Below are 11,033 nucleotides of genomic sequence, written 5' to 3' on the forward strand. Positions count from 1 at the left end.
GGTCACTAGTGTGAACGTTCTTACGGGCTGATGTGCCAACACTTTCGCTTTTGGCACTTACAACGTTTACCACTTTTAGTCTTCATTTTATGAAGTAATGAGGATTAGATAACGTGGATAAACAACCGACAGATTTATTTAATGAGAGGGATTCAGTAGATATTACATGTAGAGACATAGCCATATATTGCATTACATTCGTTCGATTTTTTATTCTGCACCAATATTGATTTTCAATTGTTTATTTTCTTAATTAAATAATATAAACATCGTCACAATGATATGTGCTAAAGTGATAACGAATTTCTTCTTCACATGCTTAATAACTAACAACATGAAATTGCACTGTCCAGATAGACAATTGAAACTCGCCTTAAGTCACCCCTAAATAAATTTGCCTGCACACGCCTCTGGTTGCGGTCTAAAGCAATGTACGAATTGGGATTCCGCCTATTGTTAGGTTGATGTGTAAACAGGAAATATTATCAATATTATTAATAATTATTATTATTACAATGTTTTTATTTAGCTTGAAGGGTTCAGCCATAAGCTACTCCTGCACCTGAGACTTGTAATGAATGCAGATAAAAAGAAGCAACGGCAATGATGAAAAAATTGGAAGAATTTCAAATACACCTACATTTAAGGATATACCCGTTTTAACATTAGTAATCATAATATAATACTAATCATAATTTCAAAATGACATAGAAATGTAAAAAAAAAATTACGAGTGAATAAAAGTAAAGAAAAAATATATTATACAGTATTATCTTGAAGAATAAAGTAATTATAATTATTATAATAGTAACAATTTTAAAATGGGAGTGTTAAGTTGATTATTGAGGTGACAATTTAAGTGTTTAACACTGTTGTGCTGCTCTTCTTGCCGGAACAACTTATTTAGTTTAGTTTCGATTTAGATTGATTGATTTGATGTTACTTCACTTTTCTTCCACTTTCGGCTAATCGCAAAGACGTGTTTGAATTGTGATAAAGTGAAATAGATGAAAGGACAATCACAAACACACTTGAACAGGACACAACATAGGCCGAACAGAGAATTATATATACTGGCTGCGGGTTCAGACGCCAGAACCTCGATAGTCTGCAAAATCAGTCTTTTTATTGCTTCTTTCTTCCCCTATTGCTTCCTTCCTCTGTTTCTCTGTTTTCTTTCTCTGTCCTCTTCTTTTTCCTATATTCTCTCTTTCTTTCTACATCTGTTTCTCCTTCTTTATTTGTTTTCAATATCAAGTTCTCTTCTTTTGTTTATCGTTCTCTCTTTTCACTTTGTCTCCCTGTTTCCTTTTTCGGTTTCTTTCTCCAAATGCAGTGTTACTAGGTGTGTGGCAGTGTTGCATAAATGGAGTAAAATTGATCTTCAAGGAGGAGGTAGATTTTCGAAGGGGCAATAAACTGCCTCCTGTGGTAATTTTAGGTATCGAGCGGTTCCTATCACCATTAGCTTTTAATGTTGAGTGATGACATTTTCTTTTATTTCAACGTCTAGATCTGGGGGCATCACCACCTTCAATAGCGGAGTGGGTTTGTGTTTGTGGACGTAAAAACGATTGTTGTGTAGAAGAAGAAAAATTAATTTGGCTTGTACATTGACAATTTAATACTAAAAGGGCTAGATTTAGAGCTAAATTTAGCCTTGTGGAGCCAAAATGTTCCTTGGAGCATTTCGAAATTTTAGGAGCAAGAGAGCTCCAAAAGAATTAAATTGGGAACAGTTGTGTGTGGCGGATTTTTGCTATTTTGGGTGGGCTAAAGTCAGAACCCACCCTGTCTCGGTGGTGATGCCCCTGCTTAGGTAAATGCACTGTGTTTGTCCTTAACTTGAAAAAATACCCTGGGCAATTCTCACTCTTCTGTGACAAACATGTTGTCAGGTTGGGGAATGGGAAAATGAGTTTTTGAGGGAATTGTTTTCAATAACACATTAACGACATTTTCTTGTGAAGGGCGGATGATAATTTTTTTAACGTCGCTCGCTAGATTCATTGATGATAAATTATTGGTATTAGACGCCGTTTCCAGGCGATAATGCTTACTTTTAGATGCGAAGTTGGCATCTAAAATTAAACGATTAGGAAAGGGAATGACGTGAACGAGGGATTCTATTTACACCATGCAAATTTATTTAAGGAGCCATTAGTTACGAGATTAATGAATAAACATTTACAGTGAGTCGCCTACAACGCTGAATACAGTCCGCTCACGTTACTTGAGACCATCAACACAAGTGCACATACGTAAACTGGACAAGTTCAGGAACAAACGTAGGCAAGCAGGTTCAGTAAAAATCACAATTGTTCCATTTCGAAAGGGTCTGTTGTACCCGTGACAACCAATACCACAAGTCTTAAGTGAACGGTAAAATAGAAAACAGAAAACATGCCAGTGAAAGAATGGCGCAAACAAAGAGGAAGGATAACTACCCCACAACCTTTGACGGAAATCAATTCTAGGGGACAAGGGGGGCCAAACATTGAAGGCCAAGGGCACCTGCCGGGGGCACAGAGGGCAATTACCCTCCTCGATTTCAAATTTTATGCAAATAGAAACACATTTCGTAAAATTATCTTGCTCGCTTCGCTAGCAATACCTGCTTTTCTTGTAGTCTCATCAAGCTCAGAGTCGTACCTAGGGGGCGGCAGGAGTCAGGCCTGGGCACCGAACGATCAAAATGAAATATGTTGTACGTAATTGAGAGAATGCCATGACGCCACCTGAAATTATTTGGACCCTATTAAATCAATATTGTTCTAAGTTTGCAAAAAATTGGATCTAAAAATTTTCTTGATCGCTTCGCTCGCAGCATGTGTTTATTTTCTGTAATGCATTGTTAATTACCAGAGAGAGAGAAGAAAAATTTATCTTCACTGATTTTGTCTTAAATGCATGAATAATTGTTTTGAGGAAAAAGGAACGTGAACATTTGAGAGACAATTTAATAAATTTTGCTGTTGGTTTATTATGAGATGGATGAATTGCTTATATAATGTATTTAAATAATATATGTTGTACATACATTTATGTATTAAAGAAACTTTGAATGCGTTCACAATTTAGTGTTAGCATGTTGCATGTGTATTTTCATCTTGCACATGAAAGCTATACATGTTATATGTAAAAGGATTTATATTCGTCATGCATTTTCTGTCTTTCAAAAATACAGTTCGTGTGCTTGTTTTCCATTACTAATGTAAAATTGAACGTTATGAAAAACAAAAATTCAAATCGTTTGTTCCAACACAAATGCTTTAGCACCGACTTCTACCCCTTTACTTGGGTAATTTACGATAATAAGAACGTGTTTGATACTACTACTACTACTAATTATAATCATAATAATAACAGTATTATTATTAATATTATTATTGGTACGTTTATCCTGGTACTTGAACCCCAAGACAAAAATTCGTAGTTGCGCCTCTGCACAGCATAGTTTTGCTCTTATTTGTACATACTTCTTTCGGGCTTAGATTCATCCACTCGAGTAGCGAGTTAGGCTTTGCGTGCGCGGCCGAAGCTGTAGAGAACATCATGAGAAACAACTTTTCATGGTTGTTACCGTGCCAGTACCTTATCATGGTAAGGTTTTTCTCTTTAACCTTCGTCTCGACGCTACGAGCCTTCAAAAACGGCCTTTTTATCCTGTATAAATGCAGCCATGCTGTACAAATGCACTGTTCCCACTGGCATTTGTTTTTCTGTCTTTGTGCGTGTGTGTGTGCGCGCGGGGCGTGGCGGATCTATGATTTAACTTTTCGGAAAGGGATCCAGAGAAAAACATTTCGGGACAGGTTGAGAATGTCAGTAAGTATGTATAACGTAAAATATATATCTATATACAGGGTGTGTGTGTGACTTCGTGTCAACCTCATAAATCAAAATGGACTTGTGATAGAGATCATTTCGTGAAGTGGTAGAACAGGGAGCGTCATGTGCCGAATTGTAAAGTGCCATGTATTTTCACGTGGTAACCCCCCCCCCAAAATGAAGTATTTAGGGGTTACTTAATAACTTGAAAATGTTCAATTTAAACAATGGTCAAGGAATATCTTATATGCTTTCGTTCTCGCCTTACCTCTGTCAAATGTTAATTTTTACGCACATTTTTTTTAAGCTGTGCATAGTGCAAAGTTAAGCTTGGTTGGCGCACGTTGCCTAGCACACGACACACCGGCTAGGTCCCCTCGAAAGACCAAGACCGGGCGTCGCTGCCTACCAATTATCTTTCTGTTATAATATATGCCACGACTAATTCTCAGTTTCTGCGGAGAATGAGAGCCCGCATCCCAAAGTTCGGGTAAGGGTCTGCTTTTGAATAATAAAAAAATATATATGTGTTTACTTAACCAAGAACCTTAACTCTAAAGTAGGTAACCTTCCTTACGCTTAAACTTCCATCGTGATCGCACCCGCATCCCACTGACCAGTGAGGATACGCATGCGAGTCGCGAGCGAAATCAGCATAATCCAAACTGACACCTTATGGATTGATAAAGCCTCCGCCTCACTGACCAGTGACGGCGGGACACCTCATCAAACCAAAAGGAGGCCAGTTAATTTGTACTTATAAACAAAATTTACTATAAGGAAATACCCATTAGTCCTCCTCCGTAGTCGAGCGGGTTAAGGCGTTCACTCGTCTTGAGATCGTTCGCTGCGGGACGGCGTAGGTTCGAATCCGGCTCTGGTCGGAATTTATTCGGCCTACGTATAGGGCCGGTGGCAACCCACCATCGTGAGGAAATTGGGGAGCTCCGAGTGAGTGAGCGTAATCCGGTCGAGACGACCTACTATAACGGCTGGGGATACGTCGGGCTGACCCCCCGACTATTCCAATACTGGTTGCAGATCTTCACGCTTAGAGGTGACGAAGGAAAGTGTGGGAGGGAGACCGGCAGTCGGTAGGTAAGCCAAGGCCCTTCATGGGCTGTCGCGCTAAGGATTATTATAAATACCCATTAACGATTACAAATTTATTTACATCTCAAATTTCCAATAAACTTTCCAAAATTAACATGAGAGAAGGTTCTCCGTCTAAACCTTAATCAACTTATTCACAAATTCAAACATAGTTAAGTTAAAAGAAAAATATACAAACTTCTGCTCCAAAGGAAAACTACAACAATGCCGAGATAAAATTTAGATCATAACGACTTCCATAATATAGTCAAAACTTTCTATAGAGTAAACATAAAACCCAGAGAACACTCTCTTATATAACATGTCCATATCCCATCATAGAACTAACACAGCTTTAACTTGGTTTCAAATAACGGGTGACAAATTATTAACTAAAGGTCGGCAATATTACTATTAACCAAAACCAAAGAAAAAATTTGCATAACATCTTTCCGTAAATTTCTATTCGGGCTTCTGTCATATTTTCACATCTGCATTATGTTCTCTAGAACTCATGAGGTAAACCACCATCTTCAGGGTCAACCTACAAAAACATTCATAACAAAATATAAGGGGAGCCTTTCTCTACCCAATATCAAAGCCATATCTCGGCCACAAATTACAAATGTCCACGTGGAATTCCTTAACATAATAGGGGACTCTATGTCTACCCTTTTTGGCTACTCACATTGCAAAAGCAAAACAATAGACTTTTTCATAAAATGAATTTCTAGAAAAACATATACTCGACCGGTCACCTATTATAGCTGTTTCAAAATTACATCTAATATAAACCTAAGTAAGAAAAACCATAAACTTTCCACAACGTTCCGGATACTCAGACTTTAAAAACGGACATGTAAACTATATAAGCTATCAGATTTAAAAGGCACCCTCTGACCAGAGGTATGCTCTCGGATTAAACTAAAAAGAGAATCAAATTTATTTAATTGAACCTCCTGACCAGGATAATTCAGAATGATTTAGAATAAAAAAAATACTCGACGAGAAGGATGTATATCTTTGATGAGCCTAATTTATTTAACTTGAATTTACATCGGAGCCACACTGACCAGTGACAACTCCGACAGAATTTAAGAATCAAAATTTTAAATTATTAAGATTAAATATTTATATATGAATCAAATTATTTATATGCCCGCTAAATCCCCTTTAAGGATCATGCTGACCAGCACAAATCCTGAAAGGTGACTTACGGAAAACCTCGGACATTGTGGAAGGGAGAGCTGACCAGCCACTCCCCACACAACGCCCGCATTCTCCCAGCCCTGAACCTCGACAAGCGATTTAATCACCTAAAGATTCCGGAATATACTGATCAACTGATTATTTTGCCAGCGAAACGGCTGGTATTTATACTCGCGGGATTGCGCAATTCTATTCCCTGAACAAAAGATTTAGACATATGTAAAGTTATTTTTAGCCTAAACAATTACCCCGTTGAAAAAGCATATCGAGAAACACAATGCAGCAAAACTTACAAAACCGCGCAGCGCCGAACGAAAAAGAACCCATTGTTGATAAGAAAGAAAAAGAATGCAAGCTTCAACTTGCTTTGCGTTCTTTTTCGCTTGGCAGAAACTGCGTTACAATTTTAACAAGGATAAAATATACATTCAAAAAGATTAGACTACAAAAGAATTTATACGAGGGCTATCGAAAAGTAATTTGAATAACAAAGAAATTTACCAAAATTTATCAATCGTTACAATAGCGCCCAAGGCTTCAGCCCCCTTGCCTACCCTTCGCTAAGGACCCGATAATGCGCTCTTTCACATTAACGTCCAGTGTATGTTTTAAATATTACACTCGACTCACTTAAAAATGCGACATTTTTCTTTTTTATACAATGCATTTACAAAGTATGCAATTCGGTTGATATCATTCAACTACTTCTATGTCGAATTCTCTTTCATTCCATCGAATGTCTTTCTATCTTCCTTTGCAAAAGTGAAAACAAATTGTAACAAGTTTGCTAAAAATGAAAATAAGTACATCAATATTATGTTGTATAAATGATACTGCCAAAGTACTGCTAAATTCGTTTACCCTGTTCAAAGATATACATTTTCCCATAAAATTTTTCACAATGAATTCGACTTGTACCCCCAATATAAGAGTTTATCGAACACAATCCCCAGATTTTTGCTTCAATAGTTCACTTAGCGCTATACGACATAGTGTTAGAGAAGAAAGCGCGTTTTTAAGAAAGATTGATTGATTTATTTATTTAATGTATTTTACTTCGCGTTTTGTGCCTCTTGGCTAATTTGCGAAGATGGGGATGAGTGATGAAATGGATGAATGGACATTCACAAATAACCAAGCCAAGCCCGAGCGGGATTCGAACCCGGGACCCTTGGCGTCGTAGCGTTTTATGAAAGAGTACCATATATAGGACAGTGGTGTCCAAGTGGATGGGACCTCTGACTGCCAAGGCGGAGACCCGGATTTGATTTCCGGGATGGTTAATCCCAGGTTGGAATTTTCTCGACTATCTCCATGAATAAGACGGCTGTGGGGTTCATCCAGCCTCTACAACATTTTCCCTGGAGGCAATCCTGAGGGGGGGCAGGAGCATGGTGCTGATCCTATCATCCGCTCTATGGCATAGATCGAGATGGCCTACGTCCACACTTTCTATGTGACTTCATGGCAAGATAAAGTGCACAGGGAATATATTGATCAACAGGATGCGCATGCGCGTGTAGGCCTAACTATGGTAGTTGATTGATTGGATTGATTTAATTTATTTTGCTTCGCATTTTTACCACTTTTGACTAATCGCTAAGATGAAGATGAATAGTGATTCGATGAGATGTTGGAAGGGACAATCATAAACATAACTACGTGGACGACACAACACAAGTTCTACAGAAGATTTCGCTGGTTTCAGGCCCATAAAACAGAGCTTCGTTAGTCTGCAAAAGTCGGCCTAGGATGTACGTACGTACTACGTACGTGGAAGTGAGGTTGACATTTGGGTGTCTTTCGAAAGGGCCACTCCTTTGAAATATGTACACACACACTGCACTTTAAGATAATAATAACACTGATAAACAATGAAATAGTCCTTTAAATAAAACTAAGTGATCTTTATGTATTCAGATGTGCTGATAACGAATATCGCATCCGTTTTCCTGTATCACCTAAAGTTTTTGCAGAACACCCACATTTTATAGTTTTATGGTTTCAGGTCTCCGCACCCTGCACCGCATACGGCTTAACGTTTGGTTCCTAGCAAATGGATAAGAACCTTTTGGCGACCTTGTGTGTTTATGACTGGCACTTAATATTTCGTGGAGGAAACATCTGGCAGTAGAGTAATTTCCTGTTTGTTAAAATTTGTTCTTCTGTGGGTTAGTCGAGTCTTAACTTCCTTTCCGATAACTTCGCGAGTAGCCGTATTTTAAGTTTGTGTATGTCCGTGAAATTGTGAATGTAATATTGTGTATAGTGAAGTGAAGTGTAAGTTGTATTTTAACAAAACGATCAGAGCATTCATAATTGTTTTTTTAAAGAAATATATTATAACTCAATTAATGAGTTCGCCATGTCACGCAAATGTGTGAATAACCCGAACTTGTTTTGTTATGTTTGCGGGGAATTTACTCCGAGTCACAGAGAAATACTATCATTCCTATAGTGAAAAAAGCATACGAGTTGTATTTTGGAAGTAAAGTAGATGAGGGAAAAAGCTGGGCACCAGGTAAAATTTGTTGTAATTGTTCGCGAACTTTACGTGGTTGGCTTAATGGCTCTCACATATCAATGCCCTTCGGAAACCCTGTAATATGGACAGAACAGAAAGATCATACTACGGATTGTTACTTCTGTTTAACAAACATAGTGGGATATAGTTCAAAATCAAAACATTCTATATTTTATCCTGATGTTCCTTCAGCCAAAAAACCTATGAGTCATGATTTTATACCAATTCCTAAGCCTGCTAAAGAATGGACAGTGGATGAAACAGAACCAAGCAGTGCTTCTGCAGATGATGAACCTGGACCCTTATATTCAAACACCGATCCAAATTTTCCTGATCCAAATATACCTCACTTTATTTCCCAACCCGAACTAAATGATCTAGTCAGAGACCTCAATCTTTCTAAAGTTCAAGCGGAATTATTAGGTTCTCGTCTCCGAGGGTGGAATTTATTACAAGATGGTGTTAAGATGTCATATCGGAAACATCAACAATCACTGACACATTTTTTTCTGTTAGTAATGAGTTAACTTACTGCAATGATGTAGAAGGCCTTCTGCAAGAACTTGGAAGGAGTCACAACCCAAACGAATGGAGACTATTTTTAGATTCATCTAAGAATAGTTTAAAAGTAGTATTGTTGCATAATGGTAATATATACCCATCAGCACCCCTTGCCTATTCTTCCACCATGAAGGAAACATATGAAAATATGGATACAATATTAAAAGTGATAAATTATGAAAAATATGGTTGGCAGATATGCGGAGACCTCAAAATGATTGGTATACTGTTAGGCATGCAGTCTGGGTTTACAAAATTTTGTTGCTTTCTTTGCGAATGGGACAGCCGGGCAAGAGATAAACATTACAACATTGTAAATTGGCCCATACGGAAAAACTTAATTCCTGGAGAGAAGAGTGTTAGGCATCACCCTCTACTTGAGAAAGACAAGATTTTGTTACCACTGTTGCATATAAAGTTAGGGCTGATGAAAAATTTTGTTAAGGCTTTGGATAAACACGGTGAGGGTTTTGGGTACTTGAGAAAAACATTTCCTAAACTCAGTGAAGTAAGTTAAAAGAAGGCATATTTATTGGGTCGCAAATCCGTGAGATCATTCATGATGACAACTTTGTGGAATTGCTAACAGAAAAAGAGAAATTCGCATGGTTAGCTTTCAGACAAGTATGCTGTAATTTTCTTGGATATGTGAAATCTGACAACTACAAGGAACTTGATAAGAACTTGTTAAGAACTTGTTGAAGTGTTATCAGCGCATGGGGTGCAATATGTCCTTCAAAATTCACTTTTTATATTCGCATTTTGGACTTTTTCCCCCCTAACTTGGGCGTGGTTAGTGACGAATGCGGCGAGAGATTTCACCAGGATATTTGTGTCATGGAGAAACGATATGCAGGAAAATCGGTACAGAACATGTTAGCAGACTACTGTTGGAACCTCAAGGAAGAGGTTTCTGGTGGCAGTTACAAACGGCAGAGTTCAAGAAAGAAATTTTGAAAATGTGAGTAAAAATGTGTTTTTCTCCTTTTTTTGCATGAAATTTCTTAATTGAAGTCAAAATCGGTCCTATATATATATTTTTAATTTTTTTATATTTCATAGTTATTCGCTTCAATATTTAAATCTTATTTTATGAGCAAACAAACAAAAATAATTTCAAATTTCGATGTATTATTACAAAGGGAATTAAATTTTTATTAAAAACAAAATATGAAATTCCAGGGAAAACGATAGGTGATACAGCATTTCTACTTTCAGATTTGGATTCAGCGGGGTCGAATTATAAATAATCACCTATTTTCGTTCAAAGGAGCAAAAAAAAGTTTAAATTTGTTCATCAGTGTAATCAGTGCTGTTGTCTCAAATTTTTCACAGGGTATCGCAAAGCGTCGTGAAACTTTAACTACAGACCACGTTTACATTAACACTGGGTTATTTTCCCATTATATATGTCCGACCGCGTTGTAAATTCTGTAAAGTCCTTGGTTCGAGGTGCAACTTACTGAGGCGTCTCGCACCTTAAGTTATACTCCCCCTCGAACTTTCATGATCCCGCGCCCACTGTACTCGAAGAATTCTTATTAACAAGTGAGAGTGAGTTTTAGTCTGCAGGATGTTTTATACTCCTTTCCACAGCCTTTGTTCTTACCTCTCTACGAGAAGGTCAAAGCCTCTATCATCCATGGAGAACCCCCAGAGGAAGTGAGATCAGGATTACATACGCAGCGGTATGCAGCTTAAAAGAATGAAGCTATTCTCTGCGGAATGCAGTATTGTCAATGAATGGTCGGATCGTTGGTTTAAGTGGAGAGATGGAAAAGTAGAACTTTTACAGATTCTGCTCTGCATCACTCTT

Source organism: Lepisma saccharinum, chromosome 3 (genome assembly GCF_977018435.1).
Source record: "Lepisma saccharinum chromosome 3, izLepSacc3.1, whole genome shotgun sequence".
Lineage (NCBI taxonomy): Eukaryota > Metazoa > Arthropoda > Insecta > Zygentoma > Lepismatidae > Lepisma > Lepisma saccharinum.